The 25,305-nt window shown below is 37.1% G+C and overlaps 1 long non-coding RNA gene across 10 annotated transcripts in view; it reads right to left on the bottom strand.

The window, feature by feature from the left end:
• Positions 1 to 25,305, bottom strand: part of LOC123781326 (uncharacterized) — a 1,008,785-nt gene that overhangs the window by 61,132 nt on the left and 922,348 nt on the right. For 4 of the 10 annotated variants that reach the window (XR_015727459.1, XR_015727462.1, XR_015727463.1 and 1 more), the window contains 2 exons: positions 17,646 to 17,722; positions 212 to 3,545 (listed from right to left, as the gene is read on the bottom strand). The exons of 1 other annotated variant lie outside the window; for it this stretch is intronic. This is a non-coding gene — a long non-coding RNA (uncharacterized LOC123781326). Of the gene's footprint in view, positions 1 to 211; positions 3,546 to 17,645; positions 17,723 to 25,305 lie in introns of those variants that run through there. 5 more of the 10 variants (XR_015727453.1, XR_015727456.1, XR_015727455.1 and 2 more) reach the window with 2 other exon arrangements.

The following is a 25,305-nucleotide window of genomic DNA, read 5'->3' as shown; positions in this document are numbered from 1 at the left end:
CTCCTGTAGGGCTGGTTTCGTGGTTACGAAATTGGCTAGTGACTGTCGATTCTGAAATGTCTTTATTTCTCCATCAATTCTGAATGACAGCCTTGCTGGATAAAGGATCCTTGGCTGCATGTTTTTCTCTGAAAGAGCTTTAAAAATGCTCCCCCAACCCTTTCTCTCATTCCAGGTCTGTGTAGACAGGTCTGACGTAATTCTGATGCCTTTGCCTTGGTACGTGAGAAATTTCTTTGCCCTGGCCGCTTTCAATACTGTATCTTTGGATCTCATATTTGCGAATTGCACTATGACGTGACGTGGTGTAGGTCTGTCATGGTTGAGCTTGGGAGGGGTCCTCTCTGCCTCTTGGACACGAATTTTTGTTTCCCTTGCTAGATTAGGTAAGTTTTCAGCTACAATTTGTTCAAATATCTCTTCTAGACCTCTGTTTTTCTCCACCCCCTCGGGGATGCCGATGATTCTAACATTGGATCGTTTCGTTGAGTCAGTAATCTCCCGTAGCCAACATTCGTGGGCGTGGATTTTTTTAAGACCATCTTCTATTTTTATTTTTTCCTCTATTAACCCATCCTCCAATTCACTAACCCTTTCCTCTGCTTCGGTGACCCTGGCCGTCAGAGCCTCTAGTTTTGCCTGCATTTGGCTCATAGAATTTTTAATTTCTGTCAGATTCGCTCTCATTTCTGTCCTTAGGGATTCTCTATTCTCGGTAACCTTTTCGTTAATAGTTTTTTCAATTCTACTCATCATTTTGACCATCGTTACTCTGAATTCCATTTCTGATACTTTGGTTATATCCATATCCATTATTTCTGTGGCAGAGGCCACAGACTCACTGTCTTTTCTTTGCTGGGGGGGGCTTCTCCTTCTTGTCATTCTGATGAGGAGAGGTTGCGGGGTTGTCCAGAGCCCAAATTATTGACTGGGTCCCAGGCCGTGCCCCTTGTTTTTTAGGGATCTTAGGGATGTGGGCTTCTTCTTTAAAGATTTTATTTATTTACTTATCTGAGAGAGGGAGACAGACAGCAAGAACTGAACAGAAGCAGGGGAGTGAGAGAGGAATACGCAGGCTCCCAGCGGAGGAGCCCGATGAGGGACTCCTTTCCGGAACGCTGGGATCACGCCCTAAGCCGGAGACAAGCGCTCAATGACTGCGCCACCCAGGCGCCTCGGGTTGTGGGCTTCTTGATTTTTCAGCCTGCCTTCTGTGTTCTGGGGGAGGGGCCTGCCGCGCCGATACTCAGGCAACCCTGTTTGGGTAGAGTCTCCATGTCCCCTGCGAGGGGGGATGGGGATGGGCACTCTCTGAGCCGGTATTTCCAGGCTTTTGTTCTCTGGCTGCTTTCCCTGGCGGCCGGCTATGCCTCTTCTGAGGGTCAGAGCAGCAGAGGCTGCATTGTCACAGAACAGAGGGATTGCGGCCCGTTCTCCACTGATGTTCTGGCCACTTTAACTCTGTTACTGTTGGTGCTGCTCAACCCTGCAGCGTCCCGGGATGTGCGCACCAGCCCGGCGTCCCTGCCCTCACTTCCAGGGCTGGCGCGTCTCTGTCCTTTGTGTTTCTAATGCCACCAGCCACCGGCCGGCCGCCCTGCACGCTCCCGGGTCTCCTGGTCTCAGTCTATGCCCGGTGCGCACACCTCGATTCCGGAGTTTCGGGAGAAGCCTGGTGGCGCGCGCACCCGGTTCAGGGTCTCAGTCTGCTGTTTCGCGGGTGCCAACCGCGAGTCCGCCCGCTCCCCCGTGCAGGTGACTGCCGCTTCCCGGAGCCCAAACGCGGCGGCTCCCTCCCCCTTCCGTTTATCTTCCGATATCTGTGCACGGTTTACAGCTCCCCTCTTTGTACCTCAATACTCAGCGCTGGAGATGTTCATTTGTAGAGATCCAGATGCATCTTCCTGCGTCTCAGGCTGATTCCGTGGTTATTTAGGCTGGTCTGGTACCTATCCAGCTCGACTCGGGGGACCGGCTGAAAAAGGGGTCCCCTACTCCTCCGCCATCTTAACTCCCTCCTCTTCAGGAGATTTAGATAGCTTAGATAGCATACAGTATCAAATTCATCCCTTAAAAAAAAGTCTTCTAATTTAACTAGACACTTTTATTTTTATTTATTTATTTATTTATTTTAAAGATTTTATTCACCTATTTGACAGAGATAGAGACAGCCAGTGAGAGAGGGAACACAGCAGGGGGAGTGGGAGAGGAGGAAGCAGGCTCATAGCAGAGGAGCCTGATGTGGGGCTCGATCCCGCAACGCCAGGATCACGCCCTGAGCCAAAGGCAGACGCTTTAACCGCTGTGCCACCCAGGCGCCCCTAACTAGACACTTTTAAATGCAGTACTCTCATGTGAAGCACAACCACCAACTACATACTACCAGATTCCTTTGATTATCACCTACGTTGCAGGAGTTCTCCTAGAATACTACCAGAACACCTGCATTATCCCAAGTGTAGAAAGTCTCTAGGTTTGGACTTTAAGTTTTCTTGATTGTCCTTATTTTCTACCCACCAAAGAAGTGAAACAAGCTAGTCCATGGAAAGTCTTAGAATTTTTGATTTTGTAAAAGATAAACATCCCTGGGGGGAAAAAAATTCATTGCGATTAAGGTGAGTGTTCCTAAAAGCCAAACACCACCTTAGTTCTTTACAATAAACTGTAAACAAACAAACAAACAAAAAATATATAACATACATTAAGCAATGAGGTGAATTCATAGATTCATTCACTGATAACAGTCCTTGAAAGGCCTTAAGAAATCCATCTTCCTAATTTGAAAGAGTTGAAACAGTTTTTTCTCCTCTGTAGGGATGAATTAATTGCTCTAAAGACCAATAAGTGTCTGCAAAGTTATGGGACCAAGTTTGTAGGCAGAGAAGGCCATTTTTTCTTTTCTTTGTCAAACAAGGGGAGTGTGGGATTGAGCATTTAGTGTCTTCCAGAAAAACTTGTGAAGGTAGGTGTTATTAGCTATCATTTTTACAGATGGGGAAATCTCGGCTCACAATGGTTTACTTATCAATAGTCACACTGTGACCTACCCATTTTCAAACACCAGGATTTTTGTACACATTACAGCAGCTATCCTAAAATATGTAGTATAATTACACATCTCTACATATAATTAAAAAATGAGAAAAGTTCTAACATGTTATGAGGATGGAAATATAACTAAACATTTAGGAAACTTTCATATCTTTATTATTTCTTATGAACTTTATTTACCTTGTTAAACAGAATTGGTCCAACTTCTTAGAATAGTTATAAGAATATTTAGACAGTAATTTAAACTCTTAACATGTCTAGCTTGTTGTAGAGTGATATAAAATAATAAGACATGATCCTTAGTCCCTGTATGCTTTGGGTCAAGTTGACCAAAATGAATACACGGGGAATACTTACAGGAACATCGAATGTTAAACTATGCGGGTCAGCTTTTGGGTGCAGAAGAAAGAGAGGCACTGGGGTGTGTTCCTGCATTCAATTCATGAGGGGTGTGTCTTCCGCTGTGTCTTGAAGCACAAATAAGATTTACATACCTGAGTGTGGGAATAAGGTTACATGTAAGATAACTAGATGACATGGAGATAAGGAACATGGTACAATTCTGAAATCTAAGAAATTCTGAAAGCTGAAAGTTTTTATAACTCATTTATTGGTAAAAATTGAACTGATACAAAATTTTTAATAGTCTTTATGTAGCCCACTTGGTGTGAATATTTATTTATTTAGCTGCAAAAATATTCATGTGTTTGTTGTGTTTAAAGATGCTGCCTCAGATCCAAATGGGGCTGCTAAATATTATGCGAGTATGCCTTCATTATTATCTAAGATCCAAAATTTCTGAATTATCTTATCCACCCGACCCTACGTGTTCTGAGTTAGGAATCATGACCCTTCATTGTGTTGGGAGTGAGAGAAGCAAAGAGTACTAAGACACTGAGGAGGCCAGAGTACACGATGAAGCAGATGACACAGAACCTAAAGCTAGGCCAATGCTAGGAACAAATGCAGTAGCATTACGTAAATGTTACTGATTCTTCAGGATGAGTGCAATATGATGACAGTGAGATGTTTTAAGAAAGAATTGCCAGTCGATGTATTGAATATATATTGGACAGAGGAAAAAGGTGAGTAAAACAAAAAGAACAACCAGAAAATTACTCTACTACTTCTCTAGTCTCCAACTGTAAGGTCATGGGGAAGCTCTTTAACTTTCTAATACCTTAGTTTCCTAACTGATAAAACAAAGATAATAACAGTATCCATGTTATTAGGATGTTTTGAACAAATATTTCAATATGTGTGCATCACCTAGAAGATATCCTGACATACATTAAGAGCCCAATGAATAGCACCTATAACTGCACTGTCATTACAGGACTAGTGACACTGAACAAAATAAGGATAGAAACAAACGTCAAAGTTGACCCCAAAGTTTATTTTCCGGGAGACTGGGGAAAGATGGCCTTATTATCTGAGAAAGAAATGCAAACACTTTTATGGCTTCATTTGTTCACCTCAGAGCCTGAGGGTAGATGCTCTGATTTTTTAAAAAGGAACAGAAAAGCATCATAGAAATTATTGCCTATTAAGTACAGAGAAGATAGTAAAACGTATGTGAGTAGAATTGTTCAAATATCGAGCAGATATTGTATTTATGATTGATAAACCACTTGGACATCAAATAGGCAAATTTTAATTGGATGGAAAGTTGTGGTTTTTTTTGGTTTTGGGGGGTTTTTTTGGTCTTCCCTCCCCCCCCAATAAAATGATAAAATAACTGGATAACAAAAATACAGATCCTTCAATTCTATGATTCAAATATGGTCCGTTTTCTTTGGACATAACCAACGAGGCACAGGGATTTAAAAAAAACAAAAACAAGAAACAAACTAGCGGTATCATCACAGAATCAAGCTACTGGAGAGTAGGCAAGAGTCCACGAACAGAGAATTGTCCTAGTGGAAAGCTGAGGCACATCTTGTATCAGAGATACTGCATTCTAACTTTAGAATCCATTCTCTTCAAAACACCCATGATCGGTGAAGTCCATTATCACACAGTGAGCTAAATTCATTTTTCCACTTAGATGTACCATACTTACAGTATTTATTATTCTAGCACCGAATATAGTCAAACCTTTTCTTGAATATTCCCCCCTAAAATAAAAATTTTATTAGCCAAAAACATAATTTAGGGAGAGATAGTTTACTTTATAAAGGAATTTACTAGAAAAATAGTCTAACCATTAGGGGCTCTAGCGTAAGTTCTATCTTCATCCTTCCCCTAAAAAACTTCCCTGACCGTGCTTAAGTAAGCCCCTAGCAAATCTTGCACGCATAAAGATAAAGATACAATTCCTGCATCTTGGATGTGGAGTCAAATGTCCTCGGACTAAATTCCAACTAAGCGACCAGCACCAGTGTGGACTGGATTCCAGCCCAGAAAGAGGGATTTAGCTCACTTAATGCCAGACCTTCCCTGTTACAGGTGTTTTCAAGCACCTGGGCTATAAAGTTGTCAGGTTGTAGTTCAGATCTTTAGTGTGTCACTTACAAAGCATGTGACCTTGAGCAACTTAAAATTTTTGTTGCCTCACTTTTCTCATTTATAAAGTACAAAGATAGTAATATCTTTCCTATAGCAGCGTCGTGACCGTTAAACATGTTTAAAGAGTCCAGTATAGCACAGAGAAAGTATTCAATAAATATTAGTTCTCTTTCTGATATCAGTGCCTCACCTTGACTTTCTCTATCCTTCCATTCCCTGTGACTTCCTGGGTCCTGATGTCAGCTAAGTCTTTTGATTACCCCAGACTTGCTTTACCCATTAGTGATAAAAGTTAACTCTTATTAAGTTGTTCTTTACTGATTTTTTTCTACACTAACATTCATATTGAATGGGGCCAACAGAGTTAAGCATTTGCCTAAAATATAATAATAACAAAATTTTTTTGCTTATTTTGCATCCAAGCACTATGTTAAATGCTTTTACGTGTATTTTCTTATTTTATCCTTATAATTACTTAAAGAGGCAGATGCTATTACTTTTTCCTATTTTGTAGATAAAATAAGACTGAAAGAGATTAATAAGTTGCCTACTGTTACAGACCTAATAATTCATAGCACATGATTTTAACCATATAGTCCTGACTCCAGACCTCTGCTCTATGAGAAACAGGGTATAAAAGGGACAACCCCCAAAGGGCCTGCATGCTTCAGAGATTTTATCGCAAGTTTTAAAACTACATTGTATTGGTTTCCCATTGCTGCTGTAACAATTTACCACAAATATCATCAATTAAAACAACATAAACGAATTCTTTTATAGTTTTGGAGGTCAGAAGTCCAAAATCTTTCCAACTGGGGTAATGTCAAGTGTTTGGGAGGGTTAGTTCCGTTTTGAGACCCTGAGGGAAAATGCTGTTTTTTGCCTTTTTAGCCTTAGCGGCTGCTTGTGTTTCTTGGCTAATGCCCCCCCCCCCATCTTCAAAGTGCAGCACTCATTTCTCCTTTTCTCATCACAGAGTCTCCTCCTCTGATTTGACTGCTCCTGGCTCTTTTTTTTTTTTTTTTTTTTTTTTTAAGTAGGCTCCACACAGGGCTTGAACTCACAACCCTGAGATCTAGACTGGAACAGAGATCAAGAGTCGGACACCTCCCCGAATGAGCCACCCAGATGCCCCTCTTGTCTACTTCTAATAAGGATGGTGTGATTACACGGAGCCCACCTGGATAATCCAGGATAATCTCATCTCAAACTCCTTAATTGAATCACACCTGCCAGATTCCTTTTGTAATATAATGTAACCTTCACAGGTTCCAAGTTTTGGAGCATGAGTACACTTGGACGGTCAGTATCCAGACTGCCACATACCTTTTCACTTATATTCAGATTAATTCCCTAAAATTACATGAAGAATTACTTTGAGAAAGTTATAACAGGATTAAATATGCTCTTCGGAATCACTGTCATGACCTTTGAACCATAGTAGGAATATTGTGATTCACTCTTATCTACTAAATGGGAAAAAATATATTCCAAAGTATTGAGTGACAGAAAAGCTCTAAATTAATAAAGCGGGACTGTTTAAAGCACAGCATTTCTCTGTACATAAAACAACAGATTTTCCTCCAACAAATACTTGTTAATGGAACAGATGTAATAAAAGAATAGCGTTTTCACGTAACAAGGTTATCTATTAATTACTCAGGCTGCTTCTGTACTCACTTTCTTCTTTTTTTCTATTCAAATACAGCACATTAGTTTCATATTCAGCTGTATTAGCCACAGTTCCCAATGTACTTGTTTATCTGATGCAAGGTTAAGGTAGTACCAAGAAAATTTATGGAATTACTATTTCTTGTTATTGAACAAGAGTTATAACAACACTATCAGAGGCTTTGTATTGGATGTGATATAAAGAGAAGAAAAAAATTAAAAACTAATATAAACTAGGGGAAAATATTCTGATAATGACTTTCTGACATGACATTTCATATTGTGCAGATTATGAACTGGTCCAGCATGTCAGAGAGCTGCATCTTTAATTGGTCTTTATAACCATCTTTCCAAACTCTGAAAGATATTAGCTAATAAAGGAGAACATGGCTTGCATTATTTAGGGCCTGAATAATTAGCAAGTCAGTCTCCAGACTAAGCTGATATGCTTTATTATTGGAAAAATCTAGGCTATCACATTAACTACATCTTTGCTATCTGTAAGATACCCATCGAAGAGGTAGTTGGAGATCTCCTGCAATCATGTTCCTGATTGGAGTTGTTTTAATTTTAAACCAAGCTTGTTTTTCTTTAATTTGAATTTAAATAATGATCTCTACCAACTGGTTGAGAAACATTAATGTCCTAAGTTTTCGTTTGGGATAAAAGAAATCGGTTGACTTATCCCAGACCACATCTAATTCCTAGTCTCTCATTTAGTCAATAGAAGCATTTGTTATTACATGCAATGAAATTGAAAAGTGCTGACCAAGGGGAAAAAACTAAATTAGAAGGAAATTAAATACTCTCTAACAGATGGACAGAGTCAATTAGTTATAAACTTCAGTGAGATAAAAATGTAATCTGTGATGCTTCAGGATTTTGTTTGTGTGTATTGTGTGTGAGTGTGTCTGCTGCACTTGCGTGTCTGTGTTAGACCCTCAGCAAACTCTCAGGTCTCCTGAGAATGTTGGCATTGAAGGGACAACAGGCTTAGGGTGTAGCGCAAATTCTTTCACTACGGTGTAGATAACCATAACCCCATGTTTAGGTGAGGACAGAAAGAGGTGTATCCACACTTGGATGATAGGGACAAGTTTCCAGTGATTCTTTAGATGTCAGTTCAATTCACCTCAAGAATTTGGTTCCTATTATGTGCAAAACTCTTATCCGAGTCCTGAGATATATTCTAAGTTATGTAAGACATAGCTCAGCCCATAATTCATAAACAATCTAATAGCGATGTTATGTAATTTATGATGGGGAGACTTTAAAAGGACAATAATCCATGACTCCTTTTCTTAAAAATAAATGTCATAAAAATGTAGGAGAAACACATAATTAGAAGATACTTAAAAGACATCAAAGTATGTGTGGAATTTGTTTATATTCTAAATTGAACAAATCAACTATAAGAAGATATTTTTAAGACAGTTCACAAGAAGCAAACACAAACAGTATTAAAAGATATTGAAAAGAAATACTATGTGATCTAATCTTTTTTAAAAGGAAAATAATTAGCATGAATGGCAGATTTAGTTTGAATTCCCTATTAAAACGAGCAATGACCTGAGTCAAAGTATTAGGTAATGTTATAAATATCAACATGCATTTTGTTGTCAATTAAAACAAAGTACACCTACACCCCTACCCTACAAAAATATGCTCTGATTCTGTTAGCCTTAAATTCTTTGGCCTTTCCTTTGGAGCTAGTATGTTGCAGAGTTGACATGATGTGCTGATTGAGAGCATAGGCTTTGGAGCCAGAATGCAATAGCTACTGGTGCTGGGCTCCTCACCTATCAGCTGGGTAACTTTGACCTTGTTACTTCTGAATCCTTTGAGATGCCTCATTCTCATCATTTGTGAAATGGGTAATATGCAGGAATGTGGAGAGGATTCAATGAGAGAATATCCAACAAGGCATATAGCTTAGAAAAAAAAAAAAAAAAAGTAGGGGGTTCCTGGGTGGTTCAGTCAGTTAAGCATCTGACTCGATTTATTTCGGCTCAGATCATGATCTCAGCATTGTGAGACTCAGACCACCCCCCACCCCGCCTTAGGCTCTGTGCTGGGAGTAGAGCCTGCTTAAGATTTTCCCTCTCCCTCTGCCCCTTCCCTCCCCCAACCTCTCTCTAGAAAAAGAAGGAGGAGGAGGAACATTTCAAAATAAATACCTTAGAATTTGGGACAAATGTTATAGCAGCACTAATTTTTTTTTTTTTAATTATATGTACTTTCAACTTCCTGTCATGTGATTTTTGGAGAAGGCTGAAGTTAGGAGGAATGGCATATACTATGGGAAAATACCTCGGGTGGACTCTGTACTTTGAAAGCCAGAGACATCAAAAGCCTCACTCCTCAGGGTTCTCAGCATCAAGACATCAAAAAAAAAAAAAAATAGTTTTTATAAATTGAACTGATGTCTTTCAAATTATCTCACTAATACAAAGGTCCTGGCTATGAAGGGGAAAAAAAGTGACTTTTAAAACTGTGAACAAGGGAAAGAATATAAATATCATCAGAGAGATGCATACTAGAAGTTTACAGAGATTCAGAAGAACAAGAAATAATTTCCAGCATAAGAGAACATTGAAGGCTTCATTTCATGGAAGAAGTAGCCTTTGAAATGAGCTTGTAAAAAGCTTGTGATTTGGATACATAGAACTGAAGATAAAAGTGGTTACCTAGAAGTAGAAACAAAGGCATGCAGAACCAGTATGAATAAGGATTATTTGCCGTATCTTCATAAATACTTAGGTAGTAGATTATGACAATAACACTAGAAGGTTTTTTTTTTTTTTTGAAATTTAACTTTGGAGTCTTACAAATGTTTCTTTAAGTTGTATTTTTGATATGTAATTGATGTACAATAAATCACACATATTTAAAGATGCAATTTAATAAGTTTGACATAGGTATACAACTGAGAAATATGAACATCACTCTCAAGAGGGTGAATGTATCCATCACTCCTAAAGTTTCTTCATGCCTCCTTGTAATCTCTACCTCTTGACACTCACAGCCCCCCAAGCCCAAGCAAATAATGATCTGTTTTCTGACAGTACTACTGAGTTTTTATTTTCTAGAGATTATAAGAGTAGAATTACACGGTATGTACTCCTTTATATCTGGTTCTTCCACTCAGCATAATTATTTTGAGATTTATCCATGGTGTATATATCAAGAGTTTGATCCTTTTCATTGCGGACTAGTATTCCATTATATAAATACACCATAGTTTGCTTATCTGTTTGTCTTTTGATGGACATTTGGATTGCTTCCATTTTTTACTATTTCACATAAAACTGCTATGAATATTTATGTAGAAATTTTTCTATGGACATATGCTTCATTTTCCTTTGGGTAAATACTTAGGAGTGAAATGGCTAGATCCTATGGTAGTTGTGTGATTAACTTTTTTAAGAATTGCCAATTTTTCCCCAAACTGGTTGTATCATTTCATAAGTGTATGGAAAGTTTAGTTGTTTCAAATTCTCACTAACACTACATGATAACAAAATGGTGACTGCATGGGGAGATAAATAAGATTTAAAACTTAGAATTTTAATCTCTTTAAAAGGTGTTTAAACAAAATATTACTCTTTGGGGACTGGATATTTGTATTCCTACAAATTCAGCTTGAGTTTTTCTTTGGAACTCAAATCACTTGGAAACAGTTTGAAACTTTCGGTCTGGCTTTTGAAATACGTTGGGCATCACCAAAAATAATTGTTCCTCACAACCAAGGCAAGATCCTTCTGAGTGCTCTATCAATGTCCATTGAATAATGAGATCTTCCAGTTTGAGTCTTAGGAATAGGTACTACTTCTGGCCACATGTGATCTCTGGACAGTTTCCTCTAATGATTTCGGATGGTTCTTTCCTTAGCCTCATACAGTGTCCTCACACCCATGAACTATCAGTGTTCTGCTGAATACTTCGTAGACTGCAAATCTACAGGTTCTCTGTCATGTGCAGCTTTCATCTTATCCAGTCTTCCATCCAAACTCTAGCCATCTTCATCTCTCTCAACATCAGCCCTTTCTCCTCAATTCAGGGAATCCTTCAAGCTTTACCCCCCTCTGCAGCTCTGTGGAAAGTCTCTCAAGACACTAAGCTGAGGAAATCCTAAAACTCACTTCACATGTTTTACAACCCTGTCCTTCAATGTCTGGTGTCCAGTTTCTTGAAAACCATTGTTTGTCATATTGTGTCTGTCTGGTTTTGATTGCTTAAGAGGAAGAGTACATCCAGTCCTTGTTACTCCATATTGGTCACAAGTGTAAGTCCTGAACACTTTAATAGAAAGATCTTATGCTTTCCTAAATTCTTCTGAAACATCTGTTCCTATCAGAAAGAACAATTCCAGACTTCTTTTGGATAAAATTCAGTATATCAGAGGAAATTCAGCATATATGGAAAGCACAGAAAAATCTCTGGTCCAGGATGTGGGTTATACACCTACTTAACTTCTTCCCCTGGCACCTTATACCCACCTCCCCAGGAAGGAGAAGCTAGCTGAATAAGAATACAATGATTACCCATGTAATGAAGGACATCATTTATACTTCCTTTCCCAAGAAATATGGGTCTTAAAACCCATCCTTTCTGTCTGCTTAGGCTTAATGTTTTGAAACCAGTTAAATCTGGGACCTTGGGTACATCTCTCAGAAATTCACTTTTCTCATTAGTCAGATGGGATATTAACCACCCGTTTTTTAAAAACTAGGTAAAATAAATTTCATTTGTTGAACCCATGTTCAATAATTCTAGTTGACATTCTCAACATTATTTTTATTTATTATATTAATATTGTATTTTAGGTATCAAGAGCTACTTTTTTAAAGACACTTTTAACATTGTCCTTACTGATGAATTCTAAAATAATCAGAAAGGCTAACTGAATCACCATCTCCCACGTTCAAGTATTTATCTACAGGAGCAAAGTTCTGTGAGCCACTATATTAACCTTCTGCCGCCACCTCTGAGTCCATGCTGTGAGAGTTCCCTTTTCTCCTCCACTTCCTCCTCCTCCTTTCCATGCTGTAGGGTATATTTTTAATTCACGCTTAATTTGGACAGGGAAAATAAAATATTAGTGTCTCAATATCTAACATTCTCCAACTAATATTTTAAATGAGCCAAAAAATCTAGACTTTCTAAATTTTATTGATCATAAAGTAATTCTTGAAGAAGTCTGCTTAGCATGCTTGGTCTATAGCAAGAGCTCATAATACTCCCTGATTTGTTAGCCAGCACTGTTTTTTTCACTACTGAACATAAATGCACAGGGCAAAACCAAATAAAAATATACTATCTTTTATTAAATCGAAGATAGTCTATATCTTTCCAAATTTGATGAAATATGGCAGTAGTTCAGGCATATTCTCCCTACTAACCAAAAACCCCAGACTGCTTCTCCTGAAATTACAAGTAGGCAAGTTTCCTGTGAATCCTTTTGCAAATTTTTCATGTTTCTCTAAGCTGTACCCATCAAGTTTTTATTCTGAGTTTTTTCTTTTTGTTTTTTGGGTTTTTTGTTTTTTCTTTTCTTTTTTTTTTTTTAAGATTTTGGTTTGTTTTTTACATAAGTGGGACAGAATATATGCATTGTTCTACACCATACTTTTTTCACTTAATAATATGTTAGAGATCAAATGTGTGTGTATTATGGCATTTTATATTATTCATTTCACTTTACCCCACCCCACCTGGAACATATATATCCTGCTAGGTCTTTTGTTCCTTCAGAGAAACTGTTTTGCTACTGTCTCTCACTAACTATTTAAAATGAATGTCTGGAGGGAACGCCAGAGCTTTACCTGTGCCAAAGAAGAAAAGCAAATTGGAAGGACATTGTATAAGTCAGAGTTTTCCAGGGAAACAGTACCAACAGGATAGACAGAGATATACATAAGAAAGAGATTTATTATAAGAATTGGCTCACTTAATTATCTGCAGACTACAGAATGAGGAAAGCCAGTAGTGTAGTTCAGTCAGAGTCTGAAGGCCTGAGAAACAGGGGCCCCTTGGTGTTTAGTCCTGGGGTAGGAAGGCGCTCAGAAGCCCGATGTTCAAGAGCTCTCTACTGATTGGATGATGCCCTCCCAATGATAAGGGTAATAAGTGATAAGGGTGAATTTTCTTCACTCAGTCTGCTAATTCAAATGCTAATCTCTTCCAGAAATACTCTCACAGATGCATCTAGAAATAATTTTTTAGCAACTATCTGGGCATCCCATAGCCCAAATAGACACATAAACTTTACCATTACAGATTTAATAATAAAACCCCATTTGGGTGGTCCTTTATTGAAATCATTCTGCATAAAATAATTGTACAGCTCCAGATATCTTTATTCTTTTGGTCAAAAGCCTTCATTTGTTCTTAAATACTTATTTAATTATGTATAATTATGTTAACATTTAAAGCTGTGCAGTATCTACAAATCTCCATGTTCTAGTATTCCTCTGCAAATATCTTATATGCTTTATCCAATGTGACCTTACTTTTTAAGAGATCCACACATTCCTATCTCCCTGCCTTTGTGTAGTTTTACAACATCTAGAATGCCCTCTCCCCTTTTCCCATAGTCAAAAAGCCACAAAGCCTTTTGTTTTTTCTTTCTTTCTTTCTTTCTTTCTTTCTTTCTTTCTTTCTTTCTTTCTTTCTTTCTTTCTTTCTTTCTTTCTTTCTTTCTTTCTTTCTTTTTCTTCTTTTTCTTTCTTTCTTCTTTTCTCTCTCTCTCTCTTTCTTTTCTTCTTCTTCTTCTTCTTCTTCTTCTTCTTCTTCTTCTTCTTCTTTTCTTCTTCTTCTTCTTCTCTTCTGCTTCTGCTTCTCCTTCTCCTTCTCCAAGATTTCATTTGTCAGAGGGGCGCCTGGGTTGCTCAGTCATTAAGCGTCTGCCTTCGGCTCAGGGCATGATCCCAGGGTGCTAGGATCGAGCCCCACATCGGGCTCCTCTGCTGGGAACCTGCTTCTTCCTCTCCCACTCCCCCTGCTTGTGTTCCCTCTCTCGCTGGCTGTCTTTCTCTCCGTCAAATAAATAAATAAATTCTTAAAAAAAAAAAAAAGATTTTATTTGTCAGAGAGGGAGAATAAGCAGGGGTAGCAGCAGGCAGAGGCAGAAGCAGGCTCCCCGCTGAGCAAGGAGCCATGTGAGACTCGATCCCAGCGTCCTGAGATCAAGAACTGATTCAAAGGCAGCCGCTTAACCGACTGTGCCACCCAGTCACCCCATGTTGTTTTCTTCCTTAAAACAGTAGTATATCTCTTTTATCTGAAATCCCATAACATATTTTTAGTATGTCTTTTAAGACATTTGTGTTCTCCCTCATCTTAGACTTATTTGCATATTAACTATCCCTTCTATAGTGATTATTAATTACTTTAGGGGAATGCCAGTATCTTTGTCCTCTGTTTATACCAGGCAGTGGTCAGCATGGTATCTTAGGTGAGGCAAGTGCTGACTTGAACGGACTTGAAGTTGGCACCTTTTTCCCCCAGTGTGGGAATAAGTTTCTGTAACTGATCTAATGTTAGTTTGCTCCTTGGTGAGTCACAGATAGAAACTACACCAGGTGGAGTTGACCCACAAAGTAAAATGCAGAAAAAAGGAGATCACAAGGGATAACTTCCAAAGCTTTGACTCCGAGGAAGGGTGGACAGATTCCTTGTATTTAGGGTTAGGAAGAATATTTAGATAGGGAAGCCTTGTCATCATATGTAGATGTGGGCATAAGACCACACGTGCGGCTTAAGGAAACATGCTTATACACATATATATATATTTTTAAAGAGTTTATTTATCTGACAGAGAACAGAGACAGCCAGCGAGAGAGGGAACACAAGCAGGAGGAGTGGGAGAGGAAGAAGCAGGCTCATAGCAGAAAAGCCCGATGTGGGGCTCGATCCCATAACGCCGGGATCACGCCCTGAGCCAAAGGCAGACGCTTAACCGCTGTGCCACCCAGGCGCCCCCATGCTTATACACATATTGTGTGCGACATAAATGAGGCTTGTGCTCCTACTTGGGCAGAGATTTTAGTCTTATAATGAGGTAAAGGTAACTGTCATTCTAGAGGTCACTCCCTTGTCCATCTGTGCAGGCATAAAGGGGGCTACACTCAAACTGGTCTGGGTGGTCTGGGCTAGCTGGAGGGCTTGCCTGGGCAGTCACTATCGCTTAAGGGGTGAAATCAGTTTCCTTTTGCCTGAGTTAAGAGATAAGCTGGAAAGAAGAGCTTAAGGAAGACTGTGGGACAAATGTCGGTGAATACAAGCAGGTGGGGAGTAAAAGGTCAGGTCTTGTTGTCTAGCTGGTGACACTTCTGAGTTATTATGAAAATCACTGGGAAATATTTCACTAGCCTTGCTGGAATTTATCCAGTCCATTAAGTGAAAGGCAATTGTGTAGTAACTAAGTAGATAGTTTTTTTGGTTTTTTGTTTTCCAATAGAGTAAGAAAGCTTGAGTTTCATTTAATGATGAAGAGCAAAAAACAAAGGGAACTATCAGCAGTAATGTAATTACCATGAATACAATATTTGTCTTTTAATAATGGACAGAACAGAATGGGATGGCAAAAAAAAAAAAATGATGACAAATAGCAGTGATTTTTCCCTAGATCTGGCAAAGTCGGAAGAAAGAAAAGATTATACGGTAACCATGTTGCCAAAATGAGAATAATTCATCAAATAAATCACAAGTAGTAAAAACAAATTCTATCTCGAAAAAGTGTATGTCAGATTTTCAACCTAGCAAGAGAACATGGGCTTTTTTTTTGGGGGGGGGTGATTTCTGTGCTTTTTAGTTATATGATTTTCTTGCATCCAAAATAAGACATGTGAGTCCTTAATATGTTAAGTCTGATTTCTATCAAATGCATTTAACAAAATTTTATCTCTCATGTTAGAGTCCCAGAACTTGACATGTGTCTATAAGGAAATATATTGAGGAAAAATGGGGATTTTATTACCACTGATTGGAAAGAATAGCAATAAAACTAGGAAGGCCAGAGAAAACGGCCTGCGCGTGGCACTCATTTCTCACTTGATCAGCATCATGACCCTCTCTATATTGGTTTCCACTTTGCCCATTGCAAATGTATCATGTATCACATTTGTATGATATTTGTTAAATGATTTTTTTTTAACTTGCCCAGGGAGCAGTAATCAGCATATGCAACTTTTCCATACAGGAAAAATATTATGACTTTCAAAGGACTTTTAGAATCCATACCATCTGCAACTGGAAACTGACTGTATTTTGATCTAATAGTAGCTTGGTGGGGGGGGAGTAAACTCTTGTATCCTCACTTTATCAATAGACAAATCAACTTGGGAAGAAGACAGATTAAGGTGGAAGAGTAGAATGAAGGCAATATAAATGCACTTTAGGAGATTCTGTTCGTTTGCTGAATTCAGCTTCCAAATTTGGGGGTTTGTTTGAGTTATAGCAAGCAAATTCAAAAGGGAAATATAGTTATTTGCAAAACTAGTTATGGCTATAGGATTTAAAAAAAATATTAAGTAGTATAATCCTGACAAAATAGCTCAGTAAATGATTTCAGATGCTTATTTCTTATAGCCACCCCTCCAACAAACAGTTTCAGTAAAATAATAAAATAGCAACTATCGAGCATTTAGTGTGGAATAAATGCTATATATTTACTATCGCAATTCTTTTTTATTTATTTTTTATTTTTTTATTTTTTTAAAGATTTTATTTATTTATTCGACAGAGATAGAGACAGTCAGCGAGAGAGGGAACATAAGCAGGGGGAGTGGGAGAGGAAGAAGCAGGCTCATAGCGGAGGAGCCTGATGTGGGGCTCGATCCCACAATGTCGGGATCACGCCCTGAGCCGAAGGCAGACGCTTAACCGCTGTGCCACCCAGGCGCCCCCGCAATTCTTTTTTAATTTTTATTTATTTATTTGTGAGAGAGACAGCCAGCTAGAGAGGGAACACAAGCAGGGGGAGTGGGAGAAAAAGAAGCAGGCTCCCAGCGGAGGAGCCTGATGTGGGACTCGATCCCAGGACTCCGGGATCACGCCCTGAGCCGAAGGCAGATGCTTAACGACTGAGCCACCCAGGTGCCCCTACTATCTCAATTTTTTAAAAAGATTTTTATTTATTTATATGACAGAGAGAGTGAGAGAGCACCAGCAGAGGGAGGGGCAGAGGAAGAGGGAGAAGCAGGCTCCCCGATGAGCAGAGACCTCAATGTGGGGCTTGATCCCATGACTCTTGAGACCGTGACCTGAGCCCAAGGCAGCCGCTTAACTGACTGAGCCACCCAGCCACCCCTATTATCTCAATTTTTGTAGGAGGTGTTATTATTAAGATCCGCATGATAGACAAAGAAACTGAGATTTAGATCGGAGCAAACTTCTTAATATCCCACACTTACCAAGATAGGCAGCCAGTATTCTAAGCTAAAATGGTGGACTGGAAGATGCATTTAACCATATGTCTCCTCTAAGTATCCTACAGAAGAACAAAATAAATTGGTTAAGAAGAAGAAGAATGACTGTTTACTGAGTACTTGTTATATGCTGGACAATCTCTTTTTACCTGACATATGATAACTCATTTAGATTTTATAACAATCTATTTGAGTGAGTACCGTTATCATCCCTATTAGAAAGAGGACACGGCACAGAGAGTTAAAGTCATATACTTGCTAAATGTCACATAGCTGCTGGTAAGTGCAGAGCTTGGGTTCAAATGCTCAGACAGTATTATTTTTCCCATCCAAGCTTTGGACACTAGGGCAGCAAGAAGCTTCAGCATATATACTTTGTCAAGAATTTCGTGATTAATCATACTATTGAGGTTTGGTTGAAAGGAGGAGATGCAGGATCAGTAAAAACAGCTAAGAGTCTTTTGCAGTTATCCAGGCATAAGGTTGTGAATAAGTATTTTCATAATAGTGGAAATTGGAAGAAAAATAATTTATTTTAAATTACAAATTAAAGAACAATCACAATTTACAAACTGGGTTTGAGAAGAAAGTGAAAATGGCCACAAGTTTCTGAGTCCTGAGGTTGTCAGTAGCATCTAGTAAGAGGAAAGCTTTTGAGAAGGTGAATGAATTGCTAATTAATACCTGTACTTACTACTCCGTCATCACCTGAGTCATTAGGATGCTTGCTGCAATATTTTGTTTATATAAAGAACAGAGGAAGGTGTTAGAGCAGAATGAGTGTTAGAAGCTGGTTCTGGTTCCATACCATACTGTTCACTAAACATGACATTGGAAAAATCATTTGCCATCCCTAAGCATCATGCTTTTCAGCTATGTAATATGCTATGCACTCTTACAGAAGGCCCCCAAAGATCAAAACAATTCATACATGAGATATGGCTTCGTAACATGTAGGCAGGTGAAAACTAGAACGATTATCATGATTTCTTTTTCTAAGCCTCGACTCAGAAAATATACACACCCTTGTTTTACTATCATTAAAAAATATTCTTGATGCTGCATGGGTTCATATCTGAGCTCCACTATTTGCCTTATGTTTTGTAACCTTGAACAAATTACTCAAACTCTCTGTGCCTCCTGTGTAAAATGGAATACAAAGAAGTACCTAATTCGCAAGGTTGTACTGAGCATTCATAACACACTCAATGTATGTAAGGTACTTATAATAGTACCTGAAACACACAGTAGGTCAATAAATGTCATCATTATTATAAAAACTAACATTATTATTAATAACTCAGTGATTTTTATTGTTTAGCCATCTAATGCTACCATTAAGGTCTATCATGGCCACATGGATCTCTCTAAATTAATATAGATAAGAAGTAGTACAGCAATTTTTAGAAGTATTTTAATGTTTAAAGATATTTATGATGATCACTAAATATAACAATCACCTATAATTAACATATCTGTATTATTTTTAGTTGTGCAAATAGGAAAAGTTGATGCATTGCCTTATACACAGAGCCACAATATGCTGTGTTTATTTTTTGTTGCACAACAATAAGTAGTCCTCATTCAGTTGTTTAAAGTTGATTACTAACTGTATAGTAAAGGAAGAGCAGTTCTGGTATGCCACAGTTTGATTTAAAAGCACAATGACCTTTGTATTGTTTCTTTTACTTTCAATGAATGTGTCGAATAATCCAATGGGGAATGCATTTTCCTTGACAGATATTTATCATACTAAAAAAAAAAAAGATATGCTGAGACTACAAAATATTTTAAAATGTTGTCATGTGAAAATTATTTTAGTGCATATATTTCTATGTAATGGCATTTGCCATCTGGATTCTCGCAAGTAAGTCTTCTTTCTTTACACACTGTACATCTTTTTGCCTGTCTTTCTCAGTTTGTGTCTATTAATAATTAATCTCTAGGTTCACGTAATAGGACTCTCCTGCATGTTCTCTTAGCTAAGGAAACAAGTACTCAGGAGTGCAACATCATAGGCAGGGAACAAAAGATTCACATTCCATTCTCTGTGTTAGAGAGCACTGATGTGATTCTCAGGAGCCAAGCTTCTTAGCAACGAACGAAGGATTTACAGCCCTCCAGCTTTCTCAGCTACCAAAGCTCTTGAAGGCTTTCAAGAGCTGACCTTCTTAGCAAAGGGCTGGGTTCTTTTAATGCACTCACTTTCAAAAGGTAGCATACCTGTTTTTCCAGTGTGATGTGGATGCTATTAAAAGGGAGTTTCCATGGATACGGACATCAGTGGGAATGAAATAGGATTGTCCTCTTTTCAGACTCATTGTTGCTCCAAATATTCCTAAAACCTAGATCATGCCACTCCTTTTATTCACATTTCTTATGGCTTGCTTCTTATTTATGAAGCACTATCAATGATAAGTAATTAATGCCTTTTTAAATGTGTAGGTTCAAACGCAAGGTATTTATAAGAGACGTGGTAACACGTGTGTGGAGAAGAGGTCAGTTAATTACAAAGAGTTTAGCGAGGGTGAGTTTTGTTATGTCTCTTTCATGTGACTTTAGAGAATACATATTTTGTATTTTGTACATATTTTGTGTAATACAGAATTTGTCAAACTTAGAACCTTCCTTAAATTAGGTAAATTTAAAGCTGTATTACAACAACACTACAAGGGCCTCCCCCCTCCCCCGTTTTTTTTTTTTTTTTTTGGTATTTTGAGTGAGTTCATTCTAAGAATTTTATATATATACATATATAATGCCCTTATAAGTATGTATTTCTGGAATATTATGATTAAAGTGTGCCAAATTCTCTTTACCAAGATTTAATTGCCTGTCAAATGTGACCAAATCAATTTATTTGTGGAGCTTCTACTATGTATCAGGCAATATGCTTGTCATTGGGACTTCTACAATGAAAGGAATATGAACTTTCTCTAGAGAACTCATGAAATAGACCACCCCCTCTTCATGGAGATATAAGACTTTAGTGGTAAATGTTCCCAGAAAAAAGTTATGAACCATCTGAGCCATTTGTCACAAATCTATGGTGCAAAAACTCTTCACATGGAAGAGGTGAAAGGATCCATGAAGTGAAGACAGACAGAAAAATAAGCAATTGAGTTAACTTTTCCGTCTAGAAACAACACTTCAACTTGGATAGATTTTCCAAATTCAGGTCAGCAGCAGCAGTGATTTATAACATTTCAATTGATGAGGGGAAAAATCAATCTTAAAGATATTGCTAATCAAGTTGATAGAAAATTCAACTGAATCTGCTAAGTTTTAAAGGAAACTTAACGTGGTTGCTCAGTTTTTGTATCCCTTACAATGCATTTCAGTGAAATAAATAAAGGATGTGACATACTTCTCATGATACCATGTAATTTCAGTGTATTAATAAGCTGAAATCATTTATGGAAAACTTTAAGTCAATTTATGAAATGAGAAAATTTTACTTTTTTATCTGCTAATAATCTGGTCTATTTTTCAGTTAAATATGTGTCAAATCACTATTTGATTTGTTGTTTAAAGAAAAATCAAAGAATTAAAATACTGCTACTTTTCCTATAGCTGTTAATGTTCCCATATAAAAAGTGTGTCCCTAGAAATGCACTTCTAAGAAGTGTGCTAGGAATTCTATGACAGCTCATTAATTTGTGAATTGGTATCTGTCAGTTTAACACAAACATCAATAATTCCACAAGAAATTTATGTGTTTTTAATTTGTTTTTACTTGCTGCCTTGATATTTGTAAGACTAAAAATCAAGTTCATGTCAAAGAAGATGACTATTCTGATAATCAAAAATTCAACATTAATCCCCAAATCATAACTTCAAAACAATGGGTAGGTTAAGAGAAAAAAAATTATTACTTGTCTTAAAGTGAGGACAAGGGTAACTTTTAGGAGATTTCCAGACAACTTTGAACAGTAGGAATCATCCTTCATGAAAAGACGCAACCAAATAGCAATATTTAAACCTTAAATTGCTTCCCTTTAAAGTATGGAAAACCACCAACAAATATTTGTTATTATCTAAAAGATCCAGCTTTTAAAACTTTATTCAATTATTCATCAGAAAAAAAAAACTACATAAAATCAGACTCTGAAATTGGAGGAAACTTATCTTCAGATTATAACCTTTATTTATTTCATTAAATTATTGATTAGAAATCATTTTCAAATACTTTTAAAAGGAAACACTTAACATATGCTTTCTTTTTTATCTTCTTTGGAAAAGAGATGAGAAACGACATTAGTTATGCCCTTGAAAGTCTACCTACATTTCAGCCAAAAACTTTGAAGGGTAGGGAAGGTGGAGGAAAACTTTCACAGAAATTCATAAACCCTTCAAGTGCCACAAATAGGTTTTAGGTAGCACGAGCAATTTATTAGATTTATTGCTTGTACTTGTCCACATAAAGGAAGTTATAAGGTATTCCACAAAAGAAGATAAAATTGAAAGTTGTTGGTAGAAACCGTTATTGTTGTAAACTATCCAAACGAGGGATATGACCTAGGAATAAAAAAGAAGTTATTTTATCTTTTCTGTCACCTGGATATGTCTCTCCTTTGAGTCATCTCTGAGTCTTTTACATTGTTTTATTTTTCATCCTTGTTGTGAAAGCACTCTTATTGTTTAGTAAGCAGAATTAGGGTAGCTGAAGTTTATAGAGTCAATGGCTGACGAACAATAAGGTCAATGTCTGTCCCATCCTGGAAAAATTGAGGTTAGAACAGGTGAAATTATCATTCTGTTTTGTTTTTATGGCTCTAATAGAATGCCAGAGAGTCCCTGACCTCTGCTGCCAGTCATGTCTTACTCTAATAGCAACGTGTAACCTTTGACACTCAATTAAAACAGGAAATAAGGCAAAGAGTGGGTCAATATGCATGTTTGGCCAATGCAAGCCTTTGAAATAAATTCCAAGGGGCTTTCAAAGGAGCCATAACCCTTATTCATTTGGCACACAGGCATTAAAGTTATGGGCAGTAAAGTAAAAGAACATAGAAACAGAAAAATAACCTGTATCGTTTATTTTCCTTCTGACCCTAAGACCTGTATATTAAGGTATCCCACAACAGAACAACTCACACTACACTTTCTGATTACTGAGGGCGAGCGTGTTACTGCTAACTGGCTGGATGGGACAGGATAGATATTTTGGGCATAGAAGGTTACTGACTGGAATAGTCAGATCTTTTTATTTAATGTGAATTTATTTTATAAACAGAAAAGAGCCAGAGTATACTTTTTTTCTTATGGAATAATAGCAGCACTGTTTTTGAGAAGAGTTAAGTATGTGAGTGTGAGTGCTGGTAGTATGTTTGGTGATCAACTGGAGACAACAGGTGTACCACAATTCTGATAGATCTCACAGAGTGACAATGTATGTTCAAGGATACTAGCTCGGGTTTTATCCAGGGAACAATGAGAAAAATGTGGAAGAAAGGACGTATGTAGCAAAAAAACCCCAAAAAGAACAAAACAAAAATGGCAAAAGCAAAATGGTCTTGGGATTGGTTAGGTCTTGATGCAAATCCCAATTTTCTTTCTTATTAAAAATGTGCCTATGAATAAATTAAATGATCTTCTTTGATCTATCATTTTCTTTGAATTAAGAATAATATTGTACACCTCTGCATATGGAATTTCTTATTGTTTTTGACTAAATGAGATGGTTCTTATTTAATTATTCAATGACTAGCACAGAAAAGACATATTTTTTAGCCTCTCATTAATTTATCATGTTTCTCTATTGAACAAATTGATTTGATCTAATGTGATATTAGTTGTTAGAGCTCCAGAAACAGAGCACTAGACTGTAGTATTTCATGTAGACGAACATTTTAATTTCAAGTAAAATAGCTTAGACAGGCTCTGACAACACACAGAGACATACACAAACACACATACTTGCATATTAGAAAAGATCCGGAAAGATAAACATAAAATGTCTATGGCAGCAATCTGTAGGCAATAAGAATATGGTATATTGTTCTTATTTTTATACTTCTATATGGAAGCTTATTGCTTTTGTAATAACTGTAAAAAAGACATAGTAATTTTTGCAAATCATCTACTTAGTTTAAACATTATAAATTAGATTACTGACCATCCTTCTTAGGATAGCCTCTCACCTGAAAATACAAGGAATATTATTTTAGCACCATCCCTTGTTTCCAGCACTCATAAGTCCAAGAATTTCTCAATGCCTATATTAAATGATGGCAAATGTGTGTTCTCTACACGTCAGCTGATACTAATCTCATCTTGTCATTTTAAAATAAAACTTTAGTGTGTCATTGCTTTAAAGTGATGAATGTGATACTGGACTCTGCTACACTTTGTATTAGATACTGCATTAGACTTTGATTTGTGGGAAAATGAGATTGGTCTTTAATTTCTTTTTTGTGCAGGATTATGAGATTTATTATAAATGCTCTATTTGCCTTGTATGAAGAATTTGGATGCTTTCTTTCATTACATGTGCTCTGAAACATTTTAGATAATATTGTGATTATTCACTTTTTTAGATTTGTAGAATTCCCATGTGGAATCACCTGGACTTAATGCATTTTAGAAGGATAACTCTTAGTTTGTTTCCGTGGAATGAAATCTTCCATTTATTCTGGGTAATATTTGGTATAATTTTGGTAAACTCTATTTTCTAGAAAAAAAATTCATCAAGTTTATTGTATAGAGTTTTGTAAAATGTTTAAAGCTTTCATTTCCTTTTTTCTACTTTTATTTTTAAATTATTTCTTAATTGTTCTCATTGTTAGGGTACAAAGTTCATTATACATCTATAAGATCTACTTTATTATCCTGTTTAGGTCTTCTCTATTCTTGCTTTTTGACTATTTGATCTCTCCTTAGTAAAAAGAGCATATTAAAGTCTTCTGTTATGTGTGGGCTTCAGCCTATTTGCCTCAGATACCTGATAGCTTCTGCTACCTGACAACTTCTGCTTTGCTATTTGGTGGATAAATATTCATGGCTGTCATGTCATCATTTTAAGTTGTTGCCTTTAGAATTGTAAACTGACTTCTATTGTTTGCTTAATATTTCCATGACTGAATTCTACCTTGTCTATTACCAATTTTGTATCCTCCATTTTTTTTCCCCACAAACCTACTATATCCATGACCTTCAAGCTTCCTGAATTTCTTTAATTATATGTCTGTTGCTTACAACAGATAACTGGATTTTGCTTTGTGAGCAAACTGAAGATATTTTTTTCTTTTAATAAGCAATTTAATCTTATTAAAATTTTTGTCAGTTCTGCCATGTTATGTTAGGTTTACCACATTAGTTGCTGTTCACTACATAGTTTACTTATTCTTCTTTTAATATCTGATATTTAAGATATTCTATTATTGTGTCCTATTGTAATTAGTACCAACATATGACACTCAAGGCTCTCTCTTTCTTTAGACAGTATATTTTGGCTCTCCAAACTGATAAGTAATAAAATTAGAATATATTCATTCATTTCCTTCCCTTCCTTCATTCAACACCTTCTGTGACTCAACTATCTAATAAGATGGCGTTATCTTTTAAGGGTATTTTGTTACAACAGTATAACTTAAAAAATCCTCAATAAATGTATTTTTGACTTGCAGCTGACAGTATTCTTTTT

The sequence above is a fragment of the Ursus americanus genome, chromosome 18 (assembly GCF_024610735.1).
Source record: "Ursus americanus isolate L20-20 chromosome 18, mUrsAme1.1.p, whole genome shotgun sequence".
Lineage (NCBI taxonomy): Eukaryota > Metazoa > Chordata > Mammalia > Carnivora > Ursidae > Ursus > Ursus americanus.
The sequence above is the reverse complement of the archived record's forward strand: the minus strand, read 5'-3'. Positions and strand labels throughout refer to the sequence as shown.